This window comes from Oryctolagus cuniculus, chromosome 17, assembly GCF_964237555.1.
Source record: "Oryctolagus cuniculus chromosome 17, mOryCun1.1, whole genome shotgun sequence".
Lineage (NCBI taxonomy): Eukaryota > Metazoa > Chordata > Mammalia > Lagomorpha > Leporidae > Oryctolagus > Oryctolagus cuniculus.
The window spans coordinates 54,425,524-54,440,562 of record NC_091448.1 but is presented as its reverse complement, the minus strand read 5'-3'; positions in this window follow the sequence as shown (position 1 = coordinate 54,440,562).

Genomic DNA, 15,039 nt, shown 5'->3' with positions numbered 1-15,039 from the left:
TCAGAAGGAAGGCAGCCAGGGGTATGGGAAGCCAGGCAGCTCCAGCTGGGGTCTGAGTGCCTGTGTCCCTAGATAATCCATGCGCAGACCCCTAATCCCCTGTGGGTTGGTGTTAAGAGGTGATTGGGTCAGGAGGCTCTGCCCTCGTGAACGGGATTACGAGGGCAGAGGAGAGGCCTGAGGGAGCCCCTTGTACATCCCATCGTGTGGGGGCACAGAGGGCGCCATCCACCAGGAAGGAGCCCTCATTGGACGCTGAATCTGCTGGTGCCTTGATCTTGGATTTCCCAGCTTCTAGAATCATGAGAAATAAATTGTTGTGGCTTTTAACTCATTCAGTTTGCAGTATTTTGCTGCATCAGCCTGAACTGGCTAAGTCAGGGCCCAGGATACTCCTGTCTGGTAACTAACAACAACCCCTGGAGGCAGGGGGCATCTCTGTTCCTGAGGCCACACCGCTAATGCGTGGTGGGGGTTGATTCAAATCCAGGGCTGCTGGACACCGGACCCACGTTCCTTCCCCTCCAGGCTCAGCCCAGGACTGGATGCAGACATGAGTCCTACAAGCCCAGGATCAGATATCCAGGACTTCATGGGACGTGAGATCCTTCTCTATTGCTTCTTTTATATTTTTTAAAAGATTTATTTATTTATTTGAAAGTCAGAGTTGCACAGAGAGAAGAAGAGGCAGAGAGAGAGAGAGAGAGACGTGTCTTCCTTCCGCTGGTTCACTCCCCAAATGGCCACAACGGCCAGAACTATGCTAATCCAAAGCCAGGAGCCACGAGCTTCTTCCGGGTCTCCCACATGGGTGCAGGGTCCAAAGGACTTGGGCCATCTTCTACTGCTTTCCCAGGCCATAGTAGAGAAAAAAAAAAAGACTCAGTAGGAATCAGGAACCAGGCACAGAACTGACGGGGTCCTTCACTGAGAATCGCAGCCTGCACCTGTCACTCCCTCTGAGGCCCGGCCCAAGGAGAGCACATCAAAGAGAGCCGTCAGATCTCTTCTTTGGGGCACTTGGAAGCAGCTCCCCTGCCACGGCTCCCAGGATGAGCTGGGCGCTCCCCAGGCTGAACTGCAGACCCGCAAGCCTCCTCTCTGCTAGGCCTTCTACCTCCTCTGGTCCACTCTTATCTGCTTGGCCAGGATGCCACTGGAGTCAGAGCGACAACAGGCCTGGGCAGACTGCAGAGGGTGGACATGGGTGGGGGGTGATGTGTGATGGAGCCCTCCCGCCCACTGGCTGCGTCCACACACTTCCATGCAGCTTGCAGAGCTGCTTGCGTGCAGTTGATCGAGGCTTCCAAGAGGGAGAAGAAGTCTTTGAGAAGGCACTAATCAGATGGAGTGAGAAGGTGTTACAGCACCTTCCCCCTGAAATGCAATAATCCCATCGCTAATTGGTTACGCAACAGGAAAATGTCTCCGTTAATTTCATAAGGAAAGTACATTAGCCTACTTGTCGATCTCATGTTTCCTTGTGAAATCATGATGCACATCAGTACCCTTTAATAACCGAAGCCCATAGAGAAAATAAGAGTGATTACTTTGTTTATTAACATGCAGTGATGAACACTTCAAAAGCAATTGAAATACATGCAGTGCAGAGTTGAGGTGGGGTCCCAAGAGAGTGATCTGTAGAAAATGAGCAAAGCTGGGGCCAGCGTTGTGGTGAAGGGGCCGGCGTGGTGGAGCAGCAGGTTAAATCAACACTTGCAACGCCGGCATCCCATATGGGTGCCAGCTGGAGTCCTTGCTGCTCTACTTCCAATCCAGCTCCCTGCTCATGCTCCTGGGAAGCAGCAGAAGATGGCCCAAGTACTAATGCCCCTGTCACTCATGTAGGAGACCCGGATGGAGCTTTAGTCTCCTGGCTTTGACCTGATCCAGCCGTGGAGAAACAGCAGATGGAAGGTTTTCTCTCTCTCTCTCTCTCTCTCTCTCTCTCTCTCTCTCTGTTACTCCACCTTTCAAATAAATAAATAAACCTTTAAAAATTAATTTGAATCTGGACAATTTAAACTTCATATTTTTTCAGGTCTCTGTCTATCACCAATTTGTGCACCTGTGAATTAAATCATATACAAAACCTAGGATGTGATTCAGGGTCACCCTCACAAGAGTTTCTTCTCCAGAGACCACAGGAGCCTGAGGCCCATAGTCCTTCTCTCTGTACTGATCTTTCCTCCAGGCGCCCTCAGTGAGACAGGGGCAGATGCAGAGGGCAAAACCCTTTCTACAACAGTCAGTGGATACCCACGGGGACATAAAGTCTGCCAGAACAAAGTCTTATTTTTTTTTTAAATGTGTTTATTTGAGAGGAAGAGAGACAGACAGACAGCTCCCATCTGCTGGTCCACAGTTGGAGCTGAGCCAGGCCAAAGCTGAGAGCTGGATCTATCCAGGTCTGCCATGTGGGTGGCAGGGATCCTAGTATCTGAGCCATCCCCTGCTGCCTCCCGAGTTTGCAGTAACAGGCAGTTTGAAGTCAGGAGGCAGAGCTGGGAATTGAACCCAGGCACTTCCATATGGGATGTGCGTATCCTAATTGCAAGGCCAACCCTGTCATCCCGCACAATGTTCAATATCGTCACCTGTTTTGTGTTTTCCATACCCGCTGTCCGAATCCCTGGGTCCTGAGTAAGTTACCTCCTTTGGGAAAAAATAGAAAGACTTTGAAGGTGTGATTGGATTAAGGATCTGGAGAGGGTGAGATGATCCTGGCCCACCTTTGGGAGGTGGAGGTGCAATTTTACTCCACACAGAGGAAAGAGAGGCAGTGAGAGCCGGGAGCAGGAAGTGGGGGATGTGGCCACAAGCCAAGGAACCGGGCAGTCTCCAGAGGTGCTGGAACAGACAAGGACCCCTAGAGACGTGGGGGTCGCACAGACCTGTGGACACCTGACTGCCCAGTGAAATGGACTCTGGATTTCCAGCCTCCAGAGCCACAAGAGAATAAGCATGTGTTATTTTCAGCCCCAGCATTTGTAGCAGTGTACCCCATCCACCCCAGGGAACAAAGCACACCCCCTTCGTGATTTCTGCCATCTTTGTTTACTAACATTTTTCTTTAAATTGATTCTGAGCTAACACAGCTGTCTGCTTTCACTTGGCCCCAGCAATAACATTCACTCAATACTCCTTTTCTCATGCTTATTTATCCATTTTCATCTGCTTGAAAGGCAGAGGGACAGAGAGAGAGGGAGAGACGGAGAAACAGAAGATCTTCCATCTGCTGGTTCACTCCCCAAGTGGCCACAACAGCCAGTGCTGGGCCAGGCTAATGCCAGTAGCGCAGAACCCCATCTGGGTCTCCCATTCGGGTGGCAGGGGGCACACTGAGCCATCACCAACTGCCTCCCAGGACACATTAGCAGGAAGCTGGATCAGAAGCACAGCAGCCAGGACGCAACCAGGCACTCTGACAGGAGCTGCAGTCAACCAGGCACTCTGACATGAGCTGCAGCCGTCACAAGCAATGGCTTAACTCCCAGCGCCATGATGCCAACCCTGGAATAATAATTCTGATACGTGCAAAATAAATATTCCATTTAACATCATTTCATTTCCTTTTTCATTTTTATTTATTTGACTTTTAAATGTATTTGAAAGGCAGAGAGACAGAGAGAGACAAAGAGACACTTTTATCTGGTGGCTTCATTTCCCAAATGCCCACATCTGGGGCTGGGCCAGGGTGAAGCCAGGAGCCCAGGATTCAGTGCAAATCCCCCAAGTTGGTGGCAGGGGCCCAACTACTTGAGTGATCACCTGCTGCCTCCCAGGTTGCACACTGGCAAGAAGCTGGAATGAGGAGCAGGGCTGGACTTCGAACCCAGGCCCTCTGATATGGGAAGTGGGCACCCCAAGGAGCACTCACCCACTCTGCCCAACACTTACCCCTAGCAGCACTTTAAATGCTCATTCTGGTTTCCCCTACAATTAATCAGTGAAGCACCAGACCCTCCCCCCCCCCCATCAAAGTGATCCCCACGTTGTGAAACACCGACCCAGCTCTCTGAGGCTTGGAGGAGTCCACGGTGCAGCTGGGCTTTCAACACTGCTCTGGTAATTTCAAATTTCACTTGGAAATTATCAGAAGAAAGAAGAATCAGCCCCTTTAAAAATAGAAGTCACTGCTGCAAACTTTCACAGAGCCAGATTTTAAACTGCAGAATTTAGCAGAATCTTAAATCATTCCTAGTAGTTACTATCATACAAATACACATCCTTGGAGGGAAGGAGGAGGCTGTGGAGTGTATTAGCCTTGAAAGCGGGATGCAGTGACAGAATCTAGCTTACAGGAACCTGTCTTAGCAGCCTGAACCAGAAGGGCAGGTGTGGGGCCAATGCCATGGCACAGTGGGATAAAGCACTGGCCTCAAGTGCCGGCATTACATATGGGTGCTGGTTCAAGTCCCAGCTGCTCCTCTTCTGATCCAGCTCTCTGCTATGGCCTGGGAAAGCAGTAGAAAATTGCCTAAGTCCTTGGGCCCCTGCACCCATGTGGGAGACCAAGAAGCAGCTCCTGGTTTCAGATCAGCCCAGCTCTGGGCATTGTGGTCATTTGGAGAATGAACCAGCAGATGGAAGATCGAGCTTCTCTCTCTCTCTCTCTCTCTCTCTCTTTCTCTCTTTCTCTCTCTCTCTGCCTCTGCCTCTCTCTGTAACTCTTTCAAATAAATAAAATAATTCTTTAGGAAAAAAAAAAGGCAGGTGCCTACGTTTTTCTCTTTTTCTGCCTTGGGATAGAGGAGTGGAAGGTAGAGCAGGAATTGATATGCAAGGGGGAGGTACCAGGATTTCAATGCTGAAGAAGAGTCAGTTGGAGATCTGGTAAGGCCTCCAGGAAATCAGCAGGGGCAGGCACTCAGCAAGGTGGGTAACGTGCTGCTTGGGACACCTGCATCCCATTTCGGAGTCCCAGCTGTGCTGGTGGGGACCCAGTATCCTGCAAACATGCACCCTGGGAGGCAGCAGGGGATGGCTCAAATACTTGGGTCCTTGTCTCCCACACAGGAGACTTGGGTTGATTTCCAGGTTCCTGGCTTTGGCCTTGCCTGGCCCTCACTGTTGCAGACATTTGAGGCATGAATGAGCAGATAGAAAAATCTCTCTCTCTTTCTTCCCTACTCTGCCTCCCTCGTGTGTGTGTGTGTGTGTGTGTGTGTGTATCTCTCTTTGCCTTTCAAAACAAACAAATAAATTTTTAAAAATTTTTTATTTGACAGGCAGAGTTAGACAGTGAGAGAGAGAGAGACAGAGAGAAAGGTCTTCCTGCTGTTGGTTCACTCCCCAAATGGCCACTATGGCTGGCGTGCTGCGCCAATCCGAAGCCAGGAGCCAGGCGCTTCCTCCTGGTCTCCCATGCAGGTGCAGGGGCCCAAGCACTTGGGCCATCCTCCACTGCCTTCCCGGGCCACAGCAGAGAGCTGGACTGGAAGAGGAGCAACCGGGACTAGAACCCAGCACCCATATGGGATGCTGGCACCACAGGTGGAGGATTAACCAAGTGAGCCACGGCGCCGGCCCCCTAAATAATTTTTTAATAAACGAGAAAATATGATCTTCAGAATAAAGTAAAGGAAATAAATTATAAGATAATGAAAACATATGCTACCATCCAAGAAGACAAGAAAAAGAAGATATATAATAAATACACATGCATTACAAAGAAGAACTGAGCCAACCTCGTTGTCTAAAGGTGGCCAAGCATTGCAGACAAAGACAGTATATTTCCATCCTCTTGGCCACAGCAAATATTCAAAGGAGGGGTCAAAGAGAATCAGGCTCAGGACATTTTATTCCACATGCTTCCAGAAAGAATCTGAACTGGGCTGAGTCTGAGTCGGTAGGACAGGACCTGCTGGGTGCAGTGGTGATGAGAGGGCTTCAGGGCAGCAGAGCTAACACAAAGTTACAACAAACAGAGGAAAGCGGTTAAGAGACAGAGAGGTCACATGACTGCTGGAGACCCTAGATGCAGCCATGCCTCAGGCTTCATCCCCCTGCACCCTCCACTTAACATGAACCAGCACATTGCTCTTTCTCCCCTTTTTAAAGTTGGTTTTCTGGTACTTACACTTGAGTGCATCCTGATAAATTAGGTTGAAGGCACAAACGCTGCCTTTTTAGAAACAGTGTATATCTTTCTCATAGAGATTTTTAAAAGTGTATTCACTCGCTCAGGCTGCGGGTGTGGATTGCACTCCCTACTTGCCGCTCTGCTGGGCTTGCTTGTGCAAGGAATAACCTGTACAAGCAAGCTGGGAAGCCCTGTGGTTGAGAGACAGTTTTCTCCCGGAAGTAGCCTGTCTCCAAGAAGGCCCCCAGTGACGCTCACCTGCTGGCGTCCAGGTCCTTGTGTGTCCAGCCCTGGCCAGAGCTGACCTGTGAACCCAATACAGCACTGTAGAAATCAACATGAAAGACAGTGCTTGGGTCACAGTGCATCTCCATCTCACTGCCCTGGCGGCATTCCTGCTGGGGGGAGCTGGCTCCCCTGTCCTAAGGACTCTCAGGCAGCCCATGGAGAACTCTAGGTGTTGAGGAACTCAGGCCTCCTGCCAACAGCCACCACCAGCTCACCAGCCAGGCGTGCGTGCGTGCATGCCCCATCTTGAAAGCAGGTCCTCCAGCCCCAGTCCAGCCAGAAGCAGCCAGCTCAGCTGCTCCTTAGTACCTGCCCCACGGAGTGTGCAAGAGAAGAAACTTTGACTGTTGCTTTAAGCCACTGTGTTCTGGAATCATCTACTCAGGAGCAATAGGGAACCAGCGCAACCCTCAACAGTCCTGCTCCTGGACAAACTCTCTGCCCGGGCTCCTCCTGATGGTGCTGTTACCCATCCGCTGCTCCCGGCAGCCCTTGCTCTCGTCCTCCTTAATGGCAGTGTTCTAACAATTGCCCATGGGTGTCACTCCCACGCTTCCTCTCCTTTCTTTTCTTATTTTTTAAATTGTATTTGAAAGGCAGTGAGTCAGAAAGGGAGGAGCAGCTGCCTCCTAAGATGCGCATTAACAGGAAGCTGGATTGGAAGAAGAGGAAGAAGAGCCTGGGCTTGAGGAGGGCATCCCATGTAACAACCTAACCACAGTGCCAAACGCCCCACCCTATTCCTCTCCTTTCTCCCTGTTCCTCCTTCCTCCTCTACACACTCTCCAATAAAAGCTTTTTTAAATTTGTATTTGAAAGGCAAACACACACACACACACATGCACACACACACACAGAGAAACAGATAGACACACACAGAGATCTTTCACCTTCTGGTTCATTCCCCAAACGCCCATCACAGCCAGGGCTGAGGCAGGCTGAAATGAGGATCCAAGAACTCTTTCTGGGTCTTCCATGGCACTGGCACGGACCCAAGTAGTTGAGCCATCACCTGCTGTCTCCAAGAGTGTGCATCAGTAGGAAGCTGGAATCAGGGGTGGAGCCGGGACTCGAACCTAGGCACTCCTATATGGGACGCAGGCGTTCCAAGTAACATCATAACCACGGCACCAAATCCCTGCCTTGCATTTTCCTTTTTAGAGAACATCATGACAACAATGACAGCCAATAAGCCTAGCTATAAAAAGAAAGTCGGTTTCTTTATGTATCTCAATAAACTGGGAAAATTCTGCTTTTGTTTTGAGCCTGTTGTTCCTTTGTCTGTGCCTCTTCCCCAGGCACAGAGAGGAGAAATCTGCCACCTCCCCTTTCTGCAGGGGAGTCCAAGCACTTGGAAGAGCCCTGTGAATTCTGATCTCTACAGGGCTTTGGCAGTGGTGGAAGGGGCTGGGGAGCAGTGTGCCACCATTGTCATGGCAACACGCTCCCTGGTGGGCACTGGGCTGCACTCCCAGGCAGGGGAAGTGACTCCCCAGTGGGTGGGCATCGGAAGGCGGTGCTACCCAGGAAACAGACAGGGCTGAGGCAGCCAGGCTAAGCAGGTACCCCATCTGCAGGGCAGAGAGCCTGGTGGTCAGAGCCTGCAGGGTAAGCCCGACTCTGGACCCAAGCACACTCACTCACACGGGCACATGTTTGCCCTCCCAGCTATTTCACTCCTTGCTGATATAGGCAGTTCTGGGCTGCAGGTGATACTGCCTGTCTCCAGAAGGGAAGCTCAGGAAACTGTACCATTCACTGTGCTGTGGTTCCCACATAGGACTGTGTACTGAGGTTGCTTGAAGGTCTTTACATGTGCTGATGCCCAGGGCAGACATGGTGACTGATGCCACCTGGGGGATGCCCACACCCCATATTGGAGTACCTGGGTTCAAATCCCAGCTCCACTCCTGAGTCCCACTTCCTGCTAACATGTACCCTGGGGAGGCAGGCAGCAGGTGATGGCTCAAGTGGTTGGGTCCCCGCCACTGATGTGAGAGACCTGGACTGAGTTCCAGGCTCCTGGCTTCAGTCTGGCCCAACGCAGCTGTTGTGGGCCTTTAGGGAGTGAACTAGCAGATGGAAGATTGCTGTCTCTCCCTTTCAAATAAAACATGTTTTAAATATACCCAGAACAGAATAAGTCCCTGGTGCCTGGCTCTGCCCCCAGACATTCTTGGATCTCAGGCAATCCCAGCATGCAGAGCAGAGTGTGGGAGGCATCGAGACACGCCAAGGTTCTCAGGCAGAGCTGCACGTGAGAAGCACCTGGGGAACTTAAGAGAGGAATTCAGACACCGGATCTCCAAAATTCAGACTCGCCCGGGCCAGTCCCCACATGTCCCACAGGGTTCCAGTGAATCTGGTGAGCCCTTGGGTTGCAAACCTGTCATCCAGGTAAATCTGGCTTCCTAGAGTGTGTGGGCAGCAAGGAATGTGGGAGGAACGGGGGAAATCAGAAGCTGCCATGGGCTTCAGTTTTTAGTCCTTGATGTTAGGAGAATGGGGCTTGAACTATTAAGTTAAAATGATTTGACTGCCGCCTGTGACGCCAGAATCTCATGTGGGCGTCAGTTACTGTCCCGGCTGCTCAACTTCTGATGCAGCTCCCTGCGAATGTGCCTGGGAATGCAGCTGAGGGTGGTCCCAGTGGGTGGGCCCTGCCAAATCAAACTCCTGGTTCCTAGTTTCAGCCTGGCTGTTGGTGCCATTTGGGGAATGAACCAGCAGATGGAAGATCTTGCTCTCTATCTTCCTGTCTCTATGCAGCTCTAACCTTCAAATAAATAAATAAACCTTAAAAAAATTATTTGAGGTGATGGGCATTTGACATGGCAGATGGCAGTTAAGATACCCATATCAGAGTGCCCACTTTGAGTCCTGGCTCCTCTGCTTCCAAAACAATTTCCTTCATGGTTAATGTACCCTAGCAGCCAGCAGTTGATGGTACAAGGCCTTGGGACCCTGCCACCTACATGGGAGACCCTGATTGGGTTCTGGGCCCCTACTTCAGACCTGGCCTAACCCCAGCTATTGTGGGTATTTGGGAGTGAACTAACAGATGGAAGATCTCTCTCTCTCTCTTTTCTCCTTTCAAGTAAATGAAAATAAACTTTTTTTTTTGTATTAACTGTAAAAACAGGGGTGGACTTTGGGGCACAGTGGGTTAAGTTGCCACTTGGGATGCATGCATCCCACATTGGATAGAATGCCTAGAATCGAGTCCTGCCTCCATTTCCCATCCAGCTTCCTGCTAGTGCTCCTGGAAGGCAGGGGCTGGTAATCCAAGCAAGCACTTGGGTTCCTGCCACTCCTGTGGAAGATCCAGATGAAGCTCCTGGCACTTGGTCCAGTTCCACCTGTTGCAGGTTTGGGAAGTGACCCAGTGGATGGGAGATCTCTCTCTCTCTGTCACCCTGATTTCAAATAAATATGTAAATAAAACTTTATATATATAATATTTCATATATTATATATATAATTTTAACAAGTATAGGCCAAAATTGGCCTGACATCATTACTTCTGTATGGTTCAATCCAATACCAACTCACTGAGGGATAAGCTCCAAAGATTTTTACCAAGGGGAGCAACTGGGACTTGAACTGGCACCCATATGGGATGCCGGCACTGCAAGTGGCAGCTTTACCCCTAAGCCACAGCGCCAGCCCCTGCTCCACTTCTGATCCAGCTCTCTGCTATGGCCTGGGAAAGCAGTGAATATGGCCCAAGTGCTTGGGCCTTCATTGGAGATCTGGAAGAAGCTCCTGGCTCCTGGCTTTGGATCGGTGCAGCTTCAGCTGTTGCAGCCCTTTGGGGAGTGAACCAGCGGATGGAAGACCTCTCTCTCTCTCTCTCTTTCTCTCTGCCTCTCCTCTCTGTAATTCTGCCATTCAAATAAATAAATAAATCTTCTTTTTTTTTAAAGATTTTTACCAAAGCTCAGGGCCAGAGTCCAAGTTCCTAAGTAGTGCCTTGGTAATCTGGAAGCCAGCAGTCTGCTCCCCTATAAAGACAACTTTGGTAGAAGGTGGAACTCACCAGAGGTTTTTAAAGGGCCCTGATCTCCTAGGTAACCTGGGGAAAGGCTAGAGGTGCAAAACTTATGTTCATTATTCTCTGACTTACTATGAATACTTCATATATTTTTAAAAATTTATTTTATTTATTTGAAAGGCAGAGAGAGAGACAGGCAGACAGACAAGAGACAACACATAGAGATCTCCCATCTGCTGGTTACTCCCCCAAATGCCTGTGTAGCTGGGGCTGGACTAGGCCAAAAAAGGAACTGGGAACTCAGTCTAGGCCTCCCAAATGAGTGGCAGGATCCAACTTGAGCCATCACCTGCTGCCTCCCACGGTGCACATTATCTGAAGGCTAGAATCAAGAGCAGAGCTGAGACTTGAACCAGGCACTCTGATGTGTGATATGAGCGTCCCAAGGGGTGTCAACCACTTGCCCCTTCATTTCTTTCTTCTAAGTTTCTTTTTAATCCACTTTAGATTACAAAAGGGATACAAGCTCATTGTAGCAATAAAACAATACCAAGATTTATACAGAAAAGTTCATTCTCATCCCCCCCCCTTCCCTTCTACCAGGTGACCAATGTTAACAGCCACCTCATTTAAGTGTAGTTAAAAAATTAGTTGTTCCCTTGGGGCCAGCACTGTGGTGCAGCGGGTTAATGCCCTGGCCTGAAGCGCCGTCATCCCATATAGGCACCGGTTCAAGACCCAGCTGCTCCACTTACAATCCAGCTCTCTGCTATGGCCTGGGAAAGCAGTAGAAGATGGCCCAAGTCCTTGGGCCCCTGCACCCACGTGGGAGACCCAGAAGAAGCTCCTGGCTCCTGGCTTTGGATCGGTGCAGTTCCAGCTGTTGCGGCCAATTGAGGAGTGAACCAATGGAGGGAAGACCTCTCTCTTTTTCTCTCCCTCTCTCTCTCTCTTTCAAATAAAATAAACAATAAAAAAATGAGCTGTTTCTACATCAATGAATTTGCCCGATAATTGAAACTGACAAACCCTTGCAATAACTCAATGTCATTTCACCACTGTGGATAAAGATCCTTGGAAAAAGTATGACATACTGCCTTGACTTCTATTTTTTTTTTATTTTAAAAATATCTTAAGTTTCTTTATTTATTTTTATTTATTTGAAAGGCAGAGTGATGGAGAGAGAAAGAGAGAGAGAGAGAGAGAGACCTTTCATCTGCTGGTTTACTCCCCAAATGGCCACAACAGCCAGGGCTGGACCAGGCCAAAGCCAGAAACCAGGAATTCAATCCTGGTTTCCTACATGGATGACAGGAACCCAAGCACTTGGGCCATTATCTTCTGCCTCCCAGGTGCATTAGCAGGGAGCTGGACTGGAAGTGGAGGTAGGACTCAAACTCAAGTGCTCTGATACAGGATGTCGGCATCCAAAGCAGTGGCTTAATCCACTGTACCACAATACCTGCCTTGCCTTGATTTGTAAAATGGAATTATTCAAGGTCATTGTCATCCTTATAGAACCTTATATTTGAATAATGTTTTCTAGTTCATTAACCACTTTTTTTTTTTTTTGACAGGCAGAGTGGACAGTGAGAGAGAGAGACAGAGAGAAAGGTCTTCCTTTTTCCGTTGGTTCACCCCCCAAGTGGCCGCTACGGCCGGTGTGTTGCAGTCAGTGAGTTGTGCCCATCCAAAGACAGGAGCCAGGTACTTCCTCCTGGTCTTCCATGTGGGTGCAGGGCCCAAGGACCTGGGCCATCCTCCACTGCACTCCCGGGCCACAGCAGACAGCTGGCCTGGAAGAGGAGCTACCAGGACAGAATCCGGCGCCCCAACTGGGACTAGAACCCGGGGTGCCAGCGCTGCAGGCGGAGGATTAGCCTATTGAGCCGCGGCACAGGCCATCATTAAGCACTTTCAATGAGTTGCCTCCTTGGGCTGTTCTGCCAGCCTGCAGGGTAAGTTAAGCAAATAAATAAATGGCTTTGTTCCTGTCCCTGAGACCACAGTGCAGGGCCTGGCACTCACAGCTCCTGCCTTCTGAGTTTAGTTCAGGACCTGCTTACTCAGTTCCGCCTCTGCCATCCCTACTGCTCTGTACATTACTGAGTGTTCATTACCTGGCATCTCAGGGGCTCTTGATGTGTGCTACAGAGTTCTGGCCAAGATACTTTCAATTTTCTTGAGTCTTTTTAAATTATTTTCTCTGATCCTTGAACACACCCACTATCAAACTTTTAGCTGGGGCTTCTTTCTCCTGCCCAAATATCTTGTTCCACAGACTATGGAACTAAACTAGATCTTATTTTATTAAAAAAAATTTAAGAATCTATTTACATTCACTTGAGTGAGTGGGGAGGTTTAAGAGAGAGAGAGAAAGAGAGAGAGAGAGAGAGAGAGAGATCTTCCATCTGTCAATTCACTCTTCAAAAGCCTGTTAACAGCTGGGAATGAGCCAGGCTGAAGCCAGGAGCCCAGAACGCCATCTGGATCTCCCAGGTGGGTTGCAGGGACCCAGGTATCTGAGCCATCACCTCTTGTCTCCTAGGATGTGCATCAACAGGAAGCTAGATTGAAAGCAGAGCTGGAACTTGAACCAGCCACTCAGACAGGGGATGTGTCTCAAGCTGTGTCCTAACTATTGAGCCAAATACCCGCCCCTAATACTAGATTAAAAATAGTGTATTATAGTTGTTTGTGAACTGTGAGTGACTAGGCTATAAATGAGATTCTCAAAGTTTTTTGCAAGGGATAGGTGTATGGAGAAAGCTCAGGTGCATAGACTTCCACTTTTTTTTAGTATTATGGGAACTTTCAAACCTATCAAAAAGTATTGATACTAATATAATTGATCCTTATGTACCCACTTCAACAATTAACCACAATGCATACATGTCTGGCCTTGCTTGTTTAAAATTATGTCTTGCAGGATTCTGGATTCCTGGAGGTGTCTGGACATGGGCCTCTAAGACAAGGCTTTCCTGTCATCAATGTCCTCAAGTCTGACTGTGAGAGTCCCCTAAGTTCCCTCGAGGCCATTAGGGATGCTTGCAGGCACGGTCAGCTTTGAGGGGAGGTGGGCTACAAGGTTCTTCTTTTCTACATTAAAAAAAAATGCATTTACTTATTTGAGAGGCAGAAAGAGAGCGAGATCTCATATGCCGGTCAGTTCCCACAACCCCTGACTGGAGCTGAAGTTAGGAGCTGGGGACTCCATCCTGGTCTCCCAAGTGGGTTAAAGAACTTGTACCTTTTCCCTCCCCGCCACTTGCTCTCTTTTGTTGAGATCCTCAGTGCCTAACCAGACCTTTCTCAACTCCTTGCAATGCAAATGGCAAAACAGATAAGCTGCACAGGGCAGCTAAGAAACAGATAAGAGGGAAATTCCCTGAGACTTCAAAGAGCACCCCCCCCCCACCTACTCTTCCACCAGCTGTAGTCTACACCTCCCCTCTCCCGACAAATTCCCCCCTCCTAACCAGGATAAAAACCTGAGTCCCAAATGCACCCTGCTGCATGCAGTCTCTCTGCTTCAACAAACCAATCTGCCTCTGTTGAAGTCCGTCTCTGTCTCCTTTTCCCATCTCTCCTTTCTGGGGGTACGGAAGACCAGAACCCCGAGATATTCCAAACCTAACACGGGTGGTACAGACATAGCTAGTTGAGCCAGCACCATTGTCCCCCTCGGGGTCTGCATTTACAGGAAGCTGGATTCAGGAGCCAGAGCGGGCATCAAACCCAGGGCCTCTGATTCAGGACCCAGGTATCCTCACTGTGAGGCCAAGCACCCTTCCCCTAGGAGCTGCTTTCTGCCCTCTTTCCAGGCTGACACAGGGTGGCCCCTGCTCCTAAGGCTCCATCTGCAGGGGGCCACGGGAAGGCTTGGGAACTCCTCCTTTGCCTGCTGGGGAAGCCAGGAGGAATGTGAACTTGCTTTCTGTTTCCTCACCAAGGTCATGCCCAAGGGCTCTGGGAGGAATTTTAATTAGTCCAGAGAGTAACTAGGCATTACCTCCACCTTCTTAGGATACCAGGCCAGGAGGGTTCCACGGACCATTCTCTGGCTTCTCACTCCTTCAAGCGAAGTTTCTTCTGGACTGCACCCAGCTCCATGCACAGGAGCCTCGGGCATTCAAAGGAGCTCAGCCCCTCATCCAGCATGTTCCCTGCCTGCCTGACCGTGGCCTTGTGAAACAGGTGTCACTGCTCCACTTCTGTAGACGAGGAAATCGAGATTTAGAGAGGCGAAGCCACTTGTCCTGGGCGTGTAATTAGTAAGCAAAAAAGTTGGGACTCGGATGAGCCTCATCATCTGAGTCGTCGTTAATAAGTGGGGAGCTAATTATAGTCATTGAAGAGACTGTTCCTTTTTTTCTGTTGTTGCGATTAATTCTGAATTTATTTTTAGTCTCCAAAAGAATAGAGACTTGGGGTGGAGTTTTGTTCTCAGAAAGACAGGGACTATTTCTGACAGTCATCCGTCGCTAGCCCTTTCTCGAAGGAGAATGCCAAGAACCTGCAGTCAAGTCGCTCCTGGGCATCCCCCCCAGCCCCCCCCCCCCCCCCATGCTCCACATTCCCCAGGGATTTGCATGCCCCTAAGCTACTTTTAATGAACTCTGTTGGACTGTTGGGTCACCTTGGCAGAGAGACATCCCTCCAAAGGAAAACT